Source organism: Xiphophorus maculatus, chromosome 4 (genome assembly GCF_002775205.1).
Source record: "Xiphophorus maculatus strain JP 163 A chromosome 4, X_maculatus-5.0-male, whole genome shotgun sequence".
Taxonomy (NCBI): domain Eukaryota; kingdom Metazoa; phylum Chordata; class Actinopteri; order Cyprinodontiformes; family Poeciliidae; genus Xiphophorus; species Xiphophorus maculatus.
In genome coordinates, this window is record NC_036446.1 from 6140515 (window position 1) to 6162516 (window position 22002).

The 22002-nt window shown below is 34.8% G+C and overlaps 1 protein-coding gene across 2 annotated transcripts in view; it reads left to right on the top strand.

Moving 5' to 3' along the window:
• kcna4 (potassium voltage-gated channel subfamily A member 4) overlaps positions 1–21717 on the top strand; it is a 57800-nt gene extending 36083 nt beyond the window's left edge. For both annotated transcript variants that reach the window (XM_023332808.1, XM_023332807.1), the window contains one exon: positions 19513–21717. The gene's annotated coding sequence lies outside the window, so the exon portion shown is untranslated. The remainder of the gene's footprint in view (positions 1–19512) is intronic.
• Positions 21718–22002: the final 285 nt, after the last annotated feature.

The window sequence follows — 22002 nt, forward strand, 5'->3', positions numbered from 1 at the left end:
AACGTTTCGGGCGAGAGGCAGGGTTCACCCTGGACAGGTCGCTAGTCTGTTGCAGATTTCCTGGTTGTCATTTTTCTAAATGATAAAAATCTGAAATCTGAAAAGTGTGGAATGCATATGTATTCAACTCCCTTAAGCTAAATTAGAGTCTACCTTTGTGTAAGTTAAGTTTATTGTAAATACATGATCATGATGATGATGATGACGAACAAACCAGATATGCAGGTGAAAAGATATAACTAATACAGTGGCTCATTTTTCTTGCATTTTGGCTTTTGTTGTTGCTTTGTGACATTTTGATGTTGTGGCTTACATAGTTGTGTTGTCACTGTTTTTATTGCAATGTGGCTTTTGGTGTTGATTTGAACTTTTTTTTGTTGCTTTGTAACTTTTGCATTTTGATCCTTCTGTGTATTAAACAAATCTGGCATTTGAGATAAATCAAAATATAAAAGCCATGATTACAACAGAGCCATTTGAAGGTCCTTTTAGCAGTTTACGTCATGTAGAGGACACAGCAAACATGGAGGAGTAAGTTCTGGATAGATAAGAGTGATACTGAATATTTTGGCTGATATGAAAATCGTAAAGTAAAATAAAATAAAAACCAGGACTGGACACCATTAGTATTAAACATGATTGTGGCAGCATCATGCTTTGGGGATGCTTTTCATTAGCAAAAATATAGCACATGGCCTCTGTTAAAAGCTCCAAAACATTTATTTACACAAAATATTGACCTGCATAGGATTGGCTGCATAAATATACATTCCTTTTCAATCTCTTTAATTGTAAAACAAAATTGTAGTGCTATGGGCTGGCCTTTCTCAATTTCATATTGTGATAGTAAAGTAGCAAAATTTGACAAAGCTTCAGGGGCACATAGCCTTGTAATGTAGCTGCAAAGTTAATAAGAGTAATTGGTTTATTATAAATGTAAATAGTCAAAAAGTAAACTAAAAAAAATTATAATTTTGTAAAGAGAACTTAAAAGTTTTTCTTGTTCTTAATCACATCTCTCAACAATTCTAATCTTTGAACCAAGCTAAGATATCCCTAAAAAAATGCCACCAGCCATTTTTTCAAAGGTTTCTAAATATGGAAATACTAGGTATCCCTCTTATATCTTTGACAGAGAGAAAACATTTTGAACATAGATTTGAACGGAAACCACAACAAAGTGCCTTAAAATCTAAAGGATGCAATGCTATTGCATATTGACACTTAATTTCTGTTGTGCATTTGTGTATTTTTTTTTGCATACAGGGTTAACTTGGCAAAATAAACAGCTTTCTGAGTGCATGTCAGCCTGCAACAGATTGAATAATGCTGAACTGTGGCCTCCTGTGCATCACTGCTTCATTATTCATGCTTGCAAATTGCCAAGTGGACCGTTGAGTTGAGTAGAGTTGGGTTGAGTCAACCCAGGCAGGTAAACAGGGCCACGGTGTGAGTCACTTTGCTCATTACTCTGGGCAACTATACAAATTTTTAATAACAATAATTTGTCTGATTACAGCCCTGCATCTGCCATTCCACACAGCTCTTATTTTCACATTAGTTTTTATACTGAAACAACCAAAATGTTGAAAATAAAGTAGACTAATTCTGCCTTTAAATCATCCATACATTGCATAAATTTGATTTATATCTTTTGGCAGCAGTGCTCAGTCTAATTGGATGGGGTGGCTAAATGCAACATTAACACAGATCCAAGTATCACACAGGAAACTGCCAACACCAAACTATGCCCCAATAAGCATAAATCATTTCACTAAATTCCCAATACTGAAAATAATGAAAATGAATTCATGTTACCTGACTAATGCCTAGACAAATACACTAACATCAGCACAAACTTATGGAGATTGAAAACTTCCAAAATTCTAACAAAAATAAAAAAAAATAAAAAATGCCTCACTAAAATAAATAATATGACAAAAAATAATCAAAATAGTTCATAATATCATTTAATTTATCATTTAATTAATTATGCATTAAGCATTAGTTAAATTAGGTAATTAAACACAGATGTTTTAGGGTGAGTACTCTGGAGAACTAGAGCTACCAAAAATAATGATAAAATGAAAATTAGACTTTTTATTTTGTCATCTTCTTATTTTCTGTTTCTGATTTTTTAAATGTAAATCTTTGCTTACCTGTCATTATCCTCATTTAATTTAGCAATTTATTTGATCATTTTTCTACAGTGCTGCCAAAATAAAAAATGCACACGTGCCAAATGTCATAGATATTTAATGTATCACTTTATTGTTGATCTCTTCCTCTTCATTTAATTCAATTTAAAATAATATTTGTGAAGGAACTTTCATTTTTACAATCATGTTTCCTCTGAATATATGGCTATTTCTTTCTATCTACATTTAAGTTTTCCAACAGAATGAAGCAGCAGAAAAAGGAACTTATTCTGCTCTTAAATTAAGCTGAAACTTCAGAGTGACACTGCTCATTAGGAGTTTCTTTTGAAAGGAAGCAAATAAAGATTTTCAAAGCGAGGTTTAGGCCAGACAAGACACACTCCGGGAGAAGTGATGGACAAACTAATTTAGCCGTTTGACAAGAGACGGTACTGTTATTAAGATGTGCAAAGATAACGGTGAGAGAGTCAAATCAAACTGTTTCTCACATGTTTCACATCAGTTTGGAAGATTCTGACTTCCCCTTGTTAGAGATCATAAAACCTGTTGATTAGGCTCATCTGTGGGGTACTTAAGCTCAGCAGGATCACCTGTGGTCTTTGAAGACAGTGGTTACTGCGGAAACATTTTAGTCTATGAAGCGTTTAATGAGCAATTATGTCTGAAAAAAACACAGCTCTAGTTTGTGTGTGTGGCCCACCTTTGCTTTGCCATGGTCCCTTAAAATTTATGTGGATGCCAGCAGGAGAAGATGTTGTAGAAATTAATCAAAAGCTTATTGAAAGGGATTGTTGAAAGGCTTGGACCAAGATTAATCAAACTGTATCTTTTACTAACACTCAGCTAGTACAGATTGTCCAACAGCACAGATAGTGTCTGCGGTCAGTTTTGTTGCTCTGAGGTTACAGTATGTGTACATGCTTTCAATTAAATGAAGCTTTTAAAGTAGTCATGATCATAACTTTATCATTTTGAAATGAAAAACACTTTCAGAAGGTTGGGACTGGATTGATGTAGGTTCCATGGCAATTTATGCAAGTAGGTTTTTGGCAGCTTCTTGTGTGCTGCAGGAAGAGCATTGATGTCTTCAGCCTCCAATGCAACAAAAAAATGACCACATAAAATGCACATTTTATCAACAAATCCATGAAAAGGAACTTTCATCTTGAGTGTAATTAGTTTTTAAAGAGGGAAAGAAGTTTCTTATTAATCTGTTTCCAGACACACAACGGCTCCACATGGTGAATTAACTAATTGGACTTGAATAATTACAAAAAAAGTCCTAAATCTGCCTCTGTTTAAAAAACCAGATAAATGAAATAGAGATTTCAAAGTGATTGCTTGGCCGCATGCATTGAACAACTGCTGTAAGACATCTAATTTGGTGCTGGTCTGTGCTACAAAGAATTCATTAATCATTAAGGTTGTCTGGGGAAGAATTTCAAAGCATGCCTTTTTAACTATCCTGGGTGGAGTTTAAACTAACATTAAAAGTAACAATGACATATTTTCTTAGTTATGAGGAAACTTCTAAAAGAAGCATACCAACACTTGCTCTCCAACTTTAAATCTGCAGTATGTAAGTCTTCTAGAAAATCTTTTTTTATTTTTAAAATATATTTGTTATATTTGTCACCATGCAGTTTATGAGATAGATAATCTCTTCCACCTCCTCCCAGACCTACTATTGCCATCGGATAAAATGCACCACGCCTGGTCAATAACAACCAATCAGAGCCAGGAGGAAGGCCTTCGCGCTGTCAATCAATCGCTGCTAAATGTACTAATGGCGGAGAAAGTTACCGGTTTTATCCGCCGTCACCGGTGGCCACACTAACTAGTCTAAGCATTCATGACAGGCTGTTCTAGCTGCAGCATAACAAAGAGCAAGGTGGTAGAAAGAGGAGGATGAGCGGCGCTTCATGGAGGGTTGGTTGACCACACAAAGACTGCCTCCTGGCTCTGATTGGTTGTTTCTAGATAGCATTGGGAGTAATGGGAGAAGGTAGAAAAGCTTGATTTCTTTCACAGATTATCTGTCTCATGGCATACTGCCACAGCAGTGACAGTTCTAACAAATATGTAAAATATATTTTTAATAAAAGTTACATACTGCAATCTTAGTCCATTTCATTTGTTTCTGTAAATCTCAAAATAAAATATTTCCATGGATGGTTGTTTGACATTTTGTGCAGCGTTTTAGCTCAAAGTCCTATTCAGTCTTTTTTCTTTTCATTTCTTTTTCTTAATTTTGTACATAAAGAAGATCCTTAACTTTGAGTCATTTTGTGTTTCCCCCCACTCCTTTGCTTTAAGTTGATTGAGAAAGTACTGTCATTCAAACATGATGAAAGGTCGAACACAACCCACCAGCTGCACCAACACAAAACACACTCCAGTGCACCACTCACCTGACCTTGACCCTAACACAGCGCCAGGGCGACGGCTGCAGCGTGCCAAAGACTGGGCACCCCACCAACCTCACACCTATGAACCCAGAGCCATGCTTTTTCACTGTCCCCCCAAAAGACACACTCTCACCGCAAACACTACACCCTACCCACAGCCATATACATGCATTTATTCCTAAAAATGGGACATTTTTGCCACTGTGCTAAACTACTGGCTTTCTCTAAAATATTCTGTCATATAATAATGTTACTGCAATAAAAGATGCAATTATTAGAAGACTTCTACCTGTGGTGCTAACAATTGTCAAAGGTGCTGTGCAAGTAAATGGGCTATTAATGTTGATATTGTCAGCAGACCTTATCAACGCATACTCTCATGTTACCATGCCAACACTATTAATAAAGCACTTTAAAACAACCACAACTGAAACAAAGTGCAGCAGCTCACGTATGCTTAAAAAAAAACAACAGAAAAATATGAAATGATAAAATAAATACAGTAAAACCAATTAAAACAAATTAAGGTCAAAGTCTCACTGAAGTTGAAAACAAAAACATTTGTTCATACAGCATTTAAAAAACTGCTAAATTGCATGCATAAATTGTGGACCAACAAAATAGCATAATTTATCTAAATGAGATATCTAAAGATATTAAAAATTATTATTTAAAAAATACTCAAATATACAAAACGTCTAAGCCCTAATACAGTGGACTATTATCAATATGCATTAATCTAGCTGCAATTCAAGGCAAAAGTGAAAGGAATGAAAAGTAGATAATATATATTTAAGACAGCAGGCATTTTTATTTACCTCCTGTATAGAGAGCAAAAACATCCAGAAAATAGTTTTTACACTAATGTGCAATTCACCGTTTTGAAAACACCTATCTGCATTTCTCTTTCATAGCATTCTTAAATGGTTGTGCTTAGACTCTCAACTAATATTCATGAAAATTGACTCAGAAGCTCTTTTGTACTGTAATCATCAAAGAAACAACTGCAGAGGTTGCATTCATCAACGGCAGCAAGCCGTGGAGAAGTAAATTATTTAAAAAATAAAACTAGAAATGCTGACTTGCACTTGGTATTTTGTTTTATTTATCCCTCAAGCATTACAGTAGTCATTTACAGTATAAGCATGCATATTCTGTAATAACTGTAAATAAAAACAACCCTTCTCTGCAAAAGAAGATAAACCACCTGTATATGCACCGTTTCACTGAGCATCACAACAAATCACTGTTTTGTTGGTTTCTGTGCAGAAATAGGACAGTTAATTAAAAATTAAACGTATGGCATGCGATGCAATATTATTATGCTGAAAAATTATTAATGATATTAGTAAGTTTCTCAGCCTGTTAAATACTTAAATACTTTTTTAGTTGATATTTTTAAAGTTGTTGCAGAAGATAAATGATGAAGCCATTTCTGAGGTTTATAATAAAATACCCCAAAAACACAATTACAGCGGGGCAAAATGAGATCTAGTTTGTAATTTAGTTTGCAAATTGGGGGATATATTGCCGGCAGCTACCATTATCAAGGGAAACAACATGGTAATTTTTATGCTTGGAAGCACAACTGGCAGGCATCTGCATCTGCTGTTGATAAGTGATTGTAGGCGTTTCATTAAGTCACTGTTGCAATGCACATATGTGAGAAAAGCCTGCGGGGGCCTGAGATGGAGGAGGCTGGTTTGGAGGTGGTGCATTTTGACTGACATGGAGGAAAAGATAATGACAGTTTTTGTTCCGTGTAATGCTCCTCTTCCCTTTTGTTTGCACAAAATATAAAACGGTACTTAATTTACCAGAACCACAGTTAAAGACTATATATGTAACAAACACCAGTGGAGGAAGATAAAACAGTACATGTATAATACATACCATACTTGAAGCTTTTAACAAAGTATTCAGTAAATCTTAACAACTGGTACTTTGCATAAGTAATGATATTTTTAAACAATTCTATGTTTTTGTCCCATTAATTTAGGGCTATATGAAATAGATCAACACATATATGAAGTTGATGGAAAAATGACACATGGCTAGGGCAACTATTCTTTCAAAACAACAGTGGGGTTTTCTTTTTTTGTTACAAAACTCAAAATTCTGCCCTGACATTCATATATATTCTCTTGATTACAATTATGCTCTGCTTTTTGCAGCATTTCTTTGTTCAGAATAGCCCTGTATTTAGCACCATCCAGTTTTCCATCCACTCTGACCAACTTTCCACAGCATGATACTGCCTCCACCACAGTGATGATAATGTGTTCAGTGTGATGTGCATTGTTATTTCTCTAACAACACACATGGATAACCCAATAGCTTCAGGTTTACATAATATTAGGGGAAATAGAGCAAAGGAAACAGTTAAATTTAATTTACATAGAGTATGTTAGTCTGCCATTTCACAAGGTACTTGAGTTCTGTTTCATTGCAGAAAAAGTTTACTACTGCTCTTGAACTTGGAACTGTTAATAAGAGGTGACATGTCCAGCTGTTGATGTTGTTCTGTGCTTCGGTTCAGCGGTCCTTCAAGCTAAAAGTGAAGATCTCTCCAGAGAACAAAGCAGTTCCAGGGAGGTCCCACCTCACTAGTTACAGGATTTGAAGGATGTCTAACTGTCGGCTGACTGACAGACACCCCATCAGACGTTCAAGTGAATCTGGCTGGTTGTGGTTTTTTTTGGATTCATTCATTCATTGCCTCTTTCCTAAATGTGTTGCTAAATCTGACATTTTGGACAGTAAGCCCTTTTATTCTGTCAGTATGTTGTGAGCAAAAAGATTAGATAAGAGCTGATGTCTCATTTTGTCAAGCTGACAGAAAAAAAACAACCTTCAAACCATATAGATTGTTTTTTCTGCTGCCGACATAAAAATAATTGATGGTAACCCAGTTTTAAGCTGCTTCTGCCATGTCATATCATACTGCAAATATTGTCCATTGGTTATGCAACCAATGCTTGGATCATAATTGACTTGTTGAATGAAAAAGACAAAGATGAAAGTCGGTTTTTCTCCTTCCAGTCAGTCTAATTCCTGCCACTTCTGTCACCTACAGGTCTAGCTTGTGGTGAACTGGAGCACTGTGGCATTAACGATTTTTTCCCCGACGCCTGCCTCCGTTTGTGTTCCAGCTTTAATTCACTGTGACAGACTGTCACGGTGTAATGTGACGTGTTGCGTCGCACATGTGCTTTCCAAACGGCACGCTTCTCACACTCAGATGGAGGCACAAACAAAACACAGCACCTGGAGCTTTGGCAGGTCAAGCAGCAACAGACAAATGGGATGAGTACAGTGACGGCACCGCTCCTATCTGGGCTCATCGACAAGTTGGCCTAAATGAGCATTATCAGATAAGCAGATGTGAGAAATGTTTTTTTTTTCTTCAATACAAAATATTGCTGACAGAGAGCTTGGTGGCAGAGTTGACATAAATACAGTGTGTGTTGTATCCCCAGTGTACATTGTGCTGCACATGTAGCCATTCCTTGCCAGAATATTTATAGTCTATCGTGCTCGTCTGTGTATGTTTGGGTGCATGTGTGTGTGTGTGTGTGGGGGGGGTGAGCGTGGATCTAAGAGCCCTGCAGGGGTGTGAGGCAAGAAGCAGCAAGAGGCAGAAAATCCCCGCTGCCTTTGGATTAATGTCAACAAACAGGAAGCCAGGCATCATGTTATATGTGCATCTGTACTATACAGAAATCTGTCCCAGATGAATTGCAATTTAGTTCCTCCAATTTACATTCAGAGCAAAACAAATGTTGCTCTTTGTACAAATTAAATGTTTTTAAATAGCTCTCTAATTGAATTGGAAAACTGACCTGAAGTGATGCCTGCGGTGCTTTAGATGTTTCTCTGGGTTCTGTTGTGACCCTATGAATGTGTTGTTGACCAACTTTTGCAGCAATTTTTGTAGATCACCAACTTCTGGGAAGGTTCACCACTGCTTCATGTTTTATCTATTAGAGGTTAAAGATTTTTATTGTGGTTTCATCATAGTCGCATATGGTCTCATAAGGGTTTGTTTCTCATATGGTGTTGAATTTGTATTAGATTGACGCATGATTTTTTTGTGTTTTGAAATATTTTACTATATTTTATGTTGTCATACAGGTACCATAGTAATACTGCAAACTGGTAATCAGATCTGACTGCGACTAATAAATTTAAACTTGGTTTCCAAAAAAATTCAGTTCAACGCAATTAATTTATAATTTAACAAGACAGCAATTATTATTTTTCCCACATAGGGTCAATTTAGTTTGGATAGCTAAAGAAAATAATGCTTTTTAGGTTGCATTTTGCATTTTTCTTTATAAATTGAAGCATCAGTAACACATAGTCAAAAACAGAAGCAATCTGTAAAGAGGTATATACTTTTTCACAGCACTTACATCAGTATTTGTGCTATTGTGTCAATAGCACAAATACAAATAGTATTTGTGCTATTGACTTTTTCAAATTATTTTGAATGGTTTCTGTACATCTTTAATGTCTTTTGGCAGCAAAGCTTTTATCTACAATAGTACACAGAGTAAAGTTGAAAGGACAAATATAAAAAGTAAAATATTTCAAATTTATGCCATAAAGCTTTGAGTTTGGGATCTTGGAGCCTTCGGAAGCTGCAGCATCAAAAAGAGGCTTTCTTCTGTAATGGAAATCACTGCCTGAGCTCAAGCACATCTGGGAAGTACACAGACTGAATGCTATTATTATTTCTACATATGCAAGGCAAAAGTCAACCATGAGAAGAAAAAAGAAAATCCATAATTTAGATTCAGAAACTCTAATATCTTCCCTAAGCTGGGATAATTTTTAGGTGAGGTGAGAAGATATTCTCCTTTGGTTTATCCAAGTCACATTAATTTCTGTGTGTAATAATTATGAGGGTACATTTCAAGATGTTTCAAAAGTGACTTTCACATCTATAAATTTGGAGTATATTTAACTTGTTTACTTTTCCTAGGTAGTCCCTTCTATGCTAACATTTTATGTAATTTCTCTTAAACATGAGTTAAAATCAATCCAGAAAATTTTGGATTCAGACTTTCTGCACTTTGCAGCACAATAACTTCGAAGCCTTTTGATCTCACCTAATATGTTGACATACAGTATGTCATGTTGACAACAAAAGGTTCCAGATTGTTGTCACATTTTGTAAAACTACTTATTAGATTTGTCAGTAAAACCAATCAAACTTCTGTTGCATATTTAGTATAGAGTAGTGAAACTGTCTGAAACATATGAGGCAAATCAACTTGGAATTTAAATGCAACTCAAAAGATTCAGAATCTATGCTTAAATCTGTTAAAGGTTGTTTTTTCTGTCTATAGGTTTTTCCAATTTGAATTAGCTCAGTTGTTGTGCCTCTTGTAAGACAAACAAAGCAGATATTCCTTTTCTTCCTTCTTTTTACTTCAGAGCCATCTAAAAATAACAATAGCAATAATAAGAATGTCTTGGAGTATTGGAAAATACTCCACATAATTTTTTTTGGAATTCTGCTGTTGAAATCTAGAGGTTTTTTTACCCTTGTTTTTTTTCTATGCCTATTTGTCAGTGAAAATAAATCACCATAGGGAGGTATATTAATTCTGCATCTGCTGGATCTTATCCAATTGCATTCTCTATCTTATCTTTGTTTTACCCTCTTTAAACCAATATGCAGGTTTTGCCCACCCTACTTTTTCTTGTTTTACACTTTGTTCTCAAACAAGAGGTGTAAATACATATAACGTAGAATGTGAAATGCTAAGCAATGTATTTGAAACAACATTGGACTGACTTCTTTTTCAATTGTAAAATGGCTGCTTTTCTGTAACGTGCTCGTCTCTCTTTTGATAGTTTTACTTTAAAGTGTTTTAGACACAGACCAAAATATTTAAATGAGATCTTAAAACACTTTGTTGCCTGAAAGAATACTCCCAACGGAGAGATAGTTTAAAATGGGAACTGTCACAATAATGCAAACCTATTTAATAAAAAATTAAAAGATTGAGTTGACAGTTTTCCACCTGCAATTCAGCAACAAAGCATTTTGTAGTACTTCTTTGCTTCATTTTTTAAATTCCTTTGTTGCAGGTCTAGATATTTGCTCAATAATTCTACCTGAAAGGAGAAACTCACATTGTCTTTGGAGATTTCCATATTACAACGGAAGCACCAATTAACACCATGAAATATAAGATCAGACTAACTCAAGGGCAGCGAGAACCTGTAGACGTAATGTGCACACAAGGTAATGAGAAGCTGCTATGTCTCATTTCCCAACTTGATTCAGCTATAATAGTTTTTTTCTGCTAATGTCCTTTTCGCCCTCATGCCTCTTAAAGAGTTTGTTCTGGTCTGTGGTACAGATATTATCTGTTTATTCATGTGGAAAAGCTTCAGCTCTGGACTTTCTTGCAGGGAACTAGGCATAAAGTTTTCTCTAAATACACAACTAGAAATTGGTTTCAACAAATATTAGAACAAAAACTTATCTTTTCTTCAGCAAGTGTTAAAATTAAGAATACTTAACCTTGACTGAAAAATATTGCAGTTTTATGCATTCAAATGAAACCAAGAAAAAAAATGCAGATTTGTAATTCAACAGCTACCTGTTCAGCATCAATAAAATAGTTAATTTTTTATAAGCCCTTGTATTGTTCACTCTTCTTTGCAGCTTTTACTTTTTATCTTTCTAAGATCTTTGATTTTCCACAACAATGGCTAGTGTGGATGAAAACTTTGAACATGAGAGTGAATTCTTAAAAAAGTATTTCTTTTTTTTTTTTGCTTGAAATGATAGATGTCACATGGTACACTTTAAGCTTGTGAAGGCTGTTAAAGAAAACAGCCAACTGCTCCATCTGTTCCTTTTTCTCCCTCCTGACCATGTCCACACAAAAACTGTGACCCAGTATGCAAGCTATCCATGTACAGGCCTGGGAGGAAAAGGGCCTGCAGGTCCTCTTTTCACAGCCTGATACTGATGCATTGCTTTAAATGATTTCATTTATTATTCATATTTGCAGAGGGAAACACTTCTGTTCATCTTATTAGTTTGCACGTGAGAAAACAGGCATTTGCATATGTGCATACAATATCAAGATAATTTAGATGTAAGGAAACAAAACTTGTAAGCAGGCTTAAATATCCAGTAATAAGAATGCACATATCAGGTAATGCCACTGCGAAAGTAGGTGTACTTTACTTTTACTGTTTGCTTACATTTCTTAATTGCAGTTGTTCTATTTACAGCATAAATAGCATTGTCAGCAATAACTACATGCTTTGTTTCCCCAACACTTGTCCTTGTTCACATGAGATATTTATTTAGTCACCTTCTTCACACATGCTTATGTTTATTTGTAAATTATCTGTATCTAACTGCAGCACCTTCAGCTGTAATCAGATGCACCATGCAAGTCAGCAAGATATAAAATTGAGCCCATAGAAAGACCTTCTGCAGTAATTGGTTCTTTTATAATGCAGTGACTTGCAAAAGTATTCATGCCAGTTAAATTTACACATTTTGTCATGTCATGACTATAAACTTCAATGTAGCTGATTTTATGGCAGGATTTTATGTGGCAGAACAAATGGGAGGTGGAAGGATGCTTGCTGTGCAAAATTATACATTGTGTGAAAAAAGATCTACAAAAAGTGTTGCACTATTCATCTTTGCTCTGATATTTCTAAATAAAGAGTGCAAAGAGTGCAAACTCCTTTTTTGTAATTTGACCACAAAAATTTGATAAGATAAATAATAAGGACTAAGATTTCATATATAATTTAATTGTATGTAGTTTTCTGAAGATTGTCTTTAACATTGTTTTCAGTTTTATAGTAGTTTTGTGTAGGTTTGTACACTCGTGATGCGAGAGATTTATTGATATTGACCATGATCAAACCAAAAATAACTCTGCTTCAAGATGTAATAATGAAAGACAGTTGATGCCTACAGTACACCGTGAACAAATTATGAAAAAGTGTTTAATATCATTGGTTGTTAAAGCAGGTAAAGAAAGTCTGACAAGTTGGGTACAAATTGAACTAAGCCAGGGGTCTCAAACTCCAGTCCTCGAGGGCCTCAGTCCTGCAGTTTTTAGATGTGCCACAGGTACAAAACACTGGAATGAAATGGCTTAATTACCTCCTCCTTGTGTAGATCAGTTCTCCCAGCCTTGCTAATGACCTAATTATTCTATTCAGGTATGGTGCAGCAGAGGCACATCTAAAAGTTGCAGGACTGCGGCCCTCGAGGACTGGAGTTTGAGACCCCTGAAAGCAGTTTGACCTGAAATGAAAAAAATGACCTGAAAAACAATCACACAAATAAAGCACCCAATTTTAATGTGTAAACGGGAGGTTTTTTGTAAGTTTTTAAAGAAATATTGGTTCATTAAAGTTCCCAGTAGTCTGTAATTTTAATAAATTCTGTTTATTTTACTTTGCAAATCATTTCTGTTTTTCTTTTTTTTTTTTTTTTTTGCCACTGATACACATACTCCACTTTCGTTACGTTTGTCAAAAGTATTTTGGAACAAAAGATTTCTGTATTGATGCAGTAAACTGCATCCAAGCTCGTTACTTTTTTTCTGTCAATACCTTTAATGAAGCTTCTGATCATTGTTAAAAAAAAGGTGCTGCTGTCAATGGGCAGAACAACAGCGCTAAATGGATTAGTGAATCCATCAATAGTGAGTTTGAGGTTTGAATGAAGCTGAACTCAATCTGCACAGAAAATAAAATAGTAATTGGTTAGAAGATGGCTTAATTTAAATTCCAGCAATCAAAGCCTGTTTGTCCCTAAACTGCAAAGTGATTTTCAGAAATCAGGTGAAGTAGCTGTTGAGTCATTTAGTTTTAATAATTCCATCAACCGCCTGCAGTTTTGTTAGTTAATATCATTTCATGCTCTGAGGCTCTAAAAGTCTCCCCACATAATTGTTGTACCTGCAGGATCTCTTTCTGGCAGTCTCGACTGGCTCCTTTCTGCAAACACTATAATCATTTTAAATCCAGTCCCACGGAAAACAGCTGCCGGGCCCCTGAACTGTGAATAGGGATGACTTCTTGGCAGAGAGAGGGTTTTGTAGATCGTAACAGGTCTAATGCGGTGCTCTCGGCTTCCCCTTGAGCAGACGGTGTCATAATGTGGCAATAAAAAAAAGGAGCCATGGTTTCTTTGTGCCACAGAAGTGAGCTGGTTCAAGGGTGCCCAATCCCTCCAGATGGACACATAACATATTCAGTACACTCCTATGTGTTGGTTTGAGAAAACATATCAGGTATATGTCCTATTTATATTAAAAATTATTTATTATTAACCATCATGATGTCTTTTGATATTCTGGGTGGGGGCAAAATAAAATTTCATTGCATAACCCAGATATGGAAAGATAATATCCTAATATGAATAAAACAAAAATTGTTGCTTAAAAGCTTTGTACTATCTTTAAAAAATATATTTCTTGCATGAATTTCTATTAAAAAAAGCCTAAACTGAATTATCATAGTCTAGTCAAAACCTGAACTTAAATTTAAATTCTGTGGCATTATCTTAAACAGATCATGCATATTAAAATACCCTCCATTGTGGCATTAAATCAGTACTGTAATGGTGTTTTAATTAGGTTAGGCATTTATTTTATATACTGGCCCTATCTTAGTTTGACTTGATTTCCATGTTTAATAAACAAAACATATAAAAACTGCATTTTGTACTTACTTGGTTTATCCATTTTCATATAAAAAAAGCAACTGAGAAAAAAAAATTATGATAGAACAAATCTCTAATTAGGTACATACGTTTTCATGGCACTGTGTGTAGTTTTTATGTTACAGAGTTTGAAAAAGAAGAGATTGTGGAAACTTTCTGCCCTTATTAGAAATGTCAGAATTTCAGCTGAGCTTACTCAGCAGCTCCTCAGTATGTATGAGCAGAACGCTTCTTTGAAGATTACGCCATAGCTCTGAGTGTGATGATCCCATATGTGTTTTATAAAGACTTCTGTGGAAATGCGAGTTAGTTTCTAAATATTCCATCCTCATGGAAAATAAGTGAGCGCAATCATTTATCTTTGATATTCTGTAAACAAAAGGTCTTACACTACATTCAGAATGATATGTAGTGATCATCTAATTCTAATGATCCAAGAAAATTATTAAAAAACCCACTTCTTTTGTGTTTTTCTGCATAGAACAAAGATTTCATGAAACTCAGCTGTGTCTTTAAGAAATGCTGTTCACTTCAGATTTGATAAATACTTTAGATTTTGTAGTAATGATGATCAAATAAAGCCCAGACTCATCAACAAACTGTGAAATAGCTCCTTGGTTTTGCTTAAAACAAATACCGACTGTAGCAGATACGAGGGGTCATTTTCAAAAGACATTTTCATGTCTTTTTCTGCTTTTTTCTACAAAAAAAAAAGAAGAACATTTCTAAATGCTCCTCAATAAAAAAATGAACATAATAATAATTTAAAGTCAGTACAGGGTCATTCAATATTTCCATTTACATGTCATATCTGGGAACAAGCCAATTCTTACCAATCTTCCTAAACTATCTTGAGTTGTTTATTCATTTACTCATGTTTACTGATTTCACTCATAATTTATATATATATATATTTAGATTTTTATAAATCCTTTTTGGGCTGACAAATATTTATTTAATGTAATTTAGCCATATTATCTTACAATGGATTATAGGCAGAGAATGGAGAATTACTTTAAATCCTCAGTTGTCAAAGTGGGTAAGAGATGTCTGGCTAGCAGGCACAATATGGTGGGTTCAAAATGTCCCTGCAACAGACGGCGTCATTTTATGTCTGAAAAGTGTGGTACAAAGATCCAAAACTCATAGTGTGCAAAATGGTGAAAGGGAAAAATGATCAGATCTCATAAAAAAAAATTACTTTTCTTATTTCAAACTATTTCTTAACTTGTGCACATGTCTTGCAGCAGGCAAAAGCATAACAACTGTGCTCCTCCACATTAATGAGACTTATTGTGTGGTTTTAATGCTATCAGACTTCAAAATGTTTTCACATATTTAACATTCCATGCATTTTCTCCTCCCTCCTGTGCACTCTGTCCAGGTGCATCAGGAGAGTATTTTTAGTAGTGTGATAACAATTCAAGGAGGAAATCTCCAGCTGCGAACTGCATGTATAAATGGTCAACTTTAGACCAAATCTGCACCACATTTTCTTTTTTCCCCACTCTAATCTCTAATGTATGGGTTGCATTCATAAATTTAGCTCTTCCATTTTTCTTTACGTCACATCTTTCATAAAAATAGGCTCGTCAGCTTCTTCTAGTTAATATACAGTAACAAGTGAAAATCTGCATGGGGCTGACAGGTCCTGCTTGTCTTCCATCAGTCATTCCCTGAAAGCTAATTGCAGTAAGTTTTTTTCCCAACCAGTGCTCCATCCTAATGAAAGTCCCTCCCATTGAGATGAAATTAGATTGAATTTGCTAATATCCTATCTTCTAATAAAACCACAGATTTTCTATCTTATTGCCTTCATACGAAATACCCTTATATTAAATGTGAATCCCAGCGATCCTGGCAGACATTATATGTCTTCGTTTTGTAGGAAGAGACACATGTTGTTTAAGATTTTCTTTTTTGTGTAAATTATCACATTAATTATCACCATTCTGTTCCTCTTTCTGTCCAGGCGTTAATTTCCCACATTAAAATGTGAACCTTGTTTTCTCATAATGTCTGAATGCACAGCCATTTATACCCCTTGAAATCCACATTTTGTCATTTTATAGCCACAAACTTGATTGTGTTTAACTGGGATATTATATGAAAGATGAGCATAACGTAATAAAATCTTTGAATTGAAATGAAAAAGATGAATGTTTTTTTCCGTTTTTGTAACAAAGAGAAAGTGTGGCATGAATCAATGACAATTTATTCTGATGCCTCCTGAATATAATATAAATATAATCAAGTGCAACAATTGTCACTAGAAGTCACCTAAATATTCAAGCACAAAACAATAGACACATTGCGGACAAAATGGTGGAGATCTTTACAGCATATTAATGTTTCACAGAGAATTGTTCAGCCTGTCATCTGAAACTTGAAATGCTGAAAACCAACAAAAACATCGCTGTCCATCTCGACTGACAGGCTAGCATGGTAGCCTTTTGAGGAGTTGCAAGAATTCAAAGCTCACGTCACGTGGAAGAATCTGTCAGCAGGACAACTATTAATAGAGCCTTTACTTGAGCCTTTCTGAAAGAGTGCCAAGACGAAAGTCACTGTTGAGGGAAAGCTAGAAATCTTTCAGTATGTAGTTTGCTTCATGCAAAACTGGTAGTGACAGTATTATGTTGTGGGAATCCATTTCTACATCAGCGAAAGATGAGTTTGCCATAGTTGTTGGGCAGATAGATCACACTAAGGAACAGACCTTAGATGAGGGCACAGGTACAATCAAATGGTTTCTCAAAGCACATTCATGAGTTAAAATGTTCTTAATACATTTGAGAATCTTGGGGAACTCTTGAAAGATGATGAGTACAGATCCTCTAATCCAATCTGACTGAGATTTAACTATTTTGCAAAAAATAGTTCACAATGTGCCACATTTAAAAATGTGTAAAATTTGGTGCTACATTTGTCTATTTGGCATTGGTTGTGTAGTTTTTTTTTCTAAAGGTAAACAAATGTAAATAACCACATGTTTTGCTCTGAAGCCTTAATAAGAGAATTAGATAAAACACTCAGTATGTTTGTTATAATTGCCTTGCGCCTGCTGCAGCTATGATTGCATACAGAATGTCTTCAACTCCTATGAGACTGTGGAAATCCTCAAATTATTGAGGTAGCGAATTATACAACAGCTGCTCTGTTTAAAAAGAGGACACTCCACTTTAATAGTGTGCATCTTAATAAGCACAAATAGCTGTGACACAGAACAGTTACTCTGCAAAATGTTTCACCCCAGAGGGTGTAACCAAAAGAACATAAACACTTCATGAGGAAGGAATTGCAATTCCAGTTGAAACTCCATTTAACAAGAAAACAGTAACAGAAAGTTATTCTAGGCTCCAGGCCAATTAGCAGTAGTGGTGTTGTTTTAAATGCAGTTTTACCTACATTTTTCAAAGTTGGTGTTAATTTGCCTTAAACAAATCTCCATTGTTTTCATTTTTAATTGAGTATTGCATAGAGTAATTTTTCTTTTGTGAACCAATAGTTGTTCAGTTCACTACTGTTTTGACAACGGACTGTCTTTTGTCAATATATCAACAATTTGCTGGCAACTCTACCACAAGGTGGTGATAATGCTCTAACTGGTTGGTAAAATATTACAGTTCAAATGAAAAAAGAATATTTACCTAAATGGCTGAGCATCTATTACTGGTCTACATTTTTAGCAATGACAACAAAGTATAAGAAGAGTGTTAACTTTGGATGGTGTGATACCATTTGTGCCAAAACATGCTGAATCAAAGTGCACACATTATAGAGAAAAAGGGACAGTATTTAATCTTTGGTTGTGGCTTTACTTTGTTTATTTTACATCATACTGTATATTCATTTTTTTTATGTGACCAATTCTTCTCTTCAGAAATAACACAAAAAGCTACAGCCTTTTCTGCTGGGATCACTAAAATTGTATCATTGTCTATTAAAATGAAATAATAGATAATATTATTGGATAACTTGGTTAACATGTACTAAGTAATGATATTCATATTAAATGATATAATAAAAGACCTGCTGTATGCACACAGTAATACCATTTAAGTAGCACTACACTTGTTGATATACATATGTTTCTGTTTCAATAATAACCTTGAGCTATCTGGAAATTGGATCACAGATTTGTGATGCCATGATTTTAGTGCCATCATAGCTACCTTCGTTTATTACTGTGCCAGAAGTTTTCTGTTCAAGAAATACAAGATGCCTCGAGGAATTTGGAGTCATTGTAAAAAACAAGTCCATCCTGTTTAAATTATAGGGTAATAAAGTATAAATGTGGTTCTCTTTATAACTAGAGCATCTTATGCGGTGAAGACAGTTGATCCTAAATGTTCAATTGTAGGACCAGTTTCTTCCCTATTTATGAAACGTTTTTTGGGGAAAAGGCCTGGGATCAGCTAATATTTGTTTTTAAGCAGATGATACACTTAATTATAAAATGGCATAACCTTTATGAGTAGCAGAAGACACTCTTTGACTTGTGTTTAATCCTTTTCAAAGTTCTCTTTCCCAAACTAATTTTATTTCTTAATGTCAAAAAGACAATATATGTTTTCACAAGATCCAGCTTATTACCTTACAGATACTACATTAGATGGCACCCTTGTGTGGTGGGTTGTAAATGTATTTTGGCATCTAACTTGACTTTAACCAAACCCTTGATTATCTTTTTGATGAACTTTTGAAAGTGCTTAGATGAAAGTTGGATTTTTTGGTAATTTTTGTTTCATAAATGTTTTTGCTAGACAATTCCAGAGTCCATCCTTATCATTTATAGACTACAGTAACATTGTTTACATGAATGCATAAAAAAGGAAGAAAAAAAAAGCTTTATAAGATACGTCCTGTTGCTCAGCACTTTGATTCAAATGCTAAACCAAAGAGTCATAATTGCTACTTCATGAATTGGTTAATTTGAGAACTTTAAACTTTTCTACACATGAAAACAGTACAGAGGATGTGTCTTCCTTTTACCATGACTGGCTGACTAGCATATTTAACATTTCATCCTGGATTGCATTAAAAGTATTGTAATTAACTTGCTTTACTTAACTTTATCTGTCTTGGTATCAAAGTACACAACCACTGGAAGGGAAATGAAAGCTTGTGTTTGGGCTAATTGCTCCACTCTGAAGGTGCCATTTTCTGAAGAATGATGACAAATTTCCCCCATTTCCTGTTTCTCTCTGTGTTGCAGCGCTGCCAGTTACAGAGAGAGGGAATATCCCCCCCGTCTCTGGAGAGTGCAGACAACAAGCAAAACATTGTGACCAGTCAACTTCAAGCACTAGTGGACACTGAAAAAAGCAACAACCGGACGGGACCTCGAACAAATTCTGAGAAGCAGGGACGAAAGCTGCTGTAATCCGTCAGTACACAAACCCTCAAAGGGTTGAGACCGGACTTGGAGAAAGAGTAAGTCGTGGCCCCAAATGATTGCCTTAATTACACATATATAAATGTATGGAGTGATGACACTAAGAGACTTATAAAATTTAAAGATGTTTTCTTTTGATGTGAAAAAGTGTCTTGTAAGGAACAGATGTGAATATTTTAATATGATAGAGATGTTCGGTTGTAATGTCGACATTACGTTTTAGCTGGGTCGGCTTTGTAGGCATCATAGGTTCTTAAACAGTATGTTGGCTGTCTGCTCTTATGCGGACAGTACACATTTATTTTTCTTGTTACATATTGTCAACAGAACAAGGCTGGCCTGTGTTGCTGGCAACAGAAATCTTGATTTATATTCATAACACAAGAAAATCCTCATTTAGACGATGTATAAAGTTATGGGAGAGAGCGCAGCACACGGAAATACATCGGAAGAGCATCTTCTTTTATCAAGATCCACTTACACTAAAGCAAAGATGTCAGTCACATAAACACCTGTCATAAATATCTGCCACATTCACTTTCTATCAGGGTGAAATGGCAGACGAAACTCGGCGAGTTTTCACCTTCCGGTTTATTGATGAGATAAAATACTTTACTCTTTTTCCTTTTTTTTTTCTAAGATTCAAATTTAGAGCTGACCAGCTGCTTTGCTGATATGTTTCACTCTGAATTTACTGTATGCAAAAGTAACATGAACATGTGTTCTATATTTTTTTAAACCTAGCCTTGATAATTACATAACCAAAGGTGAAACCCTGAATTTATTGTATGTTGTGGACTTCTGAAAACGTTGTGATATAGATGCACTCCGAATAGGAGGGGGATTAAAAAAAATGTAAATATCAGACGTTTATACATGTGTGTCCGAAGATGTGTTGCAGGTACAGTAATTTTTTTTGAGACTTTTTTTTTACTTTCTTTGACTGTTATGACCATTAACCACAAGAATCTATGTTTGGTTTGTTGAAAACATGATAAAATCACATTCCTCATGTTGTTACTAATGCTGCTCAAACATTCTTCATTGCTGTTGATTTTTTTCTTGCATTTTTCTTGCAGTAGTACATGAGTTTGCCAATCATTGTGCAGCTTTATCTGAAAACCATTGGACTTAGTTACATCTCTTAGACCTGCAACGTTGCCTGTGAATGAAATGAGTAGAAAAGTCAGCTGCCCTACCAGTAGTACTAAGTAATAGCTCATATTTATTTTTTATAAAGACAGTGTTTTATTTCCTTATTTTTTCCTTTTCCATACAGTGTTAGTTACCCTGGCACTTAAAAGCTTGAATTTAGACTTCTTAAACTTAGTGTTTCCTAAAGAAAATCCAAAGTTCACATTCCTGCTCTTTCTGAGAATTTGTATTTGTACTTGCCTCTTAAATTGTATCCCTCAGAAAAAAGAAAAAAATGTTTACTGAATGTTCCAAATATTTCCTTAGTGTCAAGAAGCTTGTAACCAAGAAATAGTTTTAAAATAAATGTTAGGTAGTTTACAAAGAAAATCATTATGGAGAAGATGTATATTGAAAAGACGTAGACAATTATTTTTTTGTCATTTTGTTAATAAAAATATTTTTTTTTAACCAAGACCCAGGGTTTATTCAATGAAGAGAAAATTAATTTCTTCCCCAAAATACAAATGATATAGAAAATAAAACATGAAAACAGCAAGAGATTGTACTATACAATATTGAGAATTTTCTTCCACTGAAAAATAAAAAATGTAACATTGATCCCGGTATAGTTAATAAAAGATGAGTAACATGAGCAAAACTGAGAAACATTTTGTGTCATATATCTGACATGAAACATTAGGGTTATGGTGTTGGCACTGTTTGCTTCTGCCACTGTTTATGTCTGGTATTAGCACATCTGATAATATATTTACCTGTCAAAATATTATTAGTGATTGGTACATCATCACAAGAATAATGCAGAGTAATACTCTTAGTCTATTATGGTCACTGCAGATTAAACTGTATTTTGGCAAAAAAAAAAAACAATGTCAAAGTTGTGAATTATGAGACAAAATGAACAGTTTAATTTGAATCAGCAACAAAAGAACCAAAATGATGTCATCATTTCAAAATTTGAACTTTTTAAAAGTTGAAATTTTAAGATAAATATGTCCCTCAGTTTGTGTAAAACCTGTGGAAAGTTATGATGCAAAATCAACTTATTTCCTTCAATAAAAGGGAAACGACCTGCCTTGTAAACAAGGGGCTAGGCTGATATTGTTTTATATAAACATCACAGGAAACGTTTGAAATTGAGATACAAACAATTTC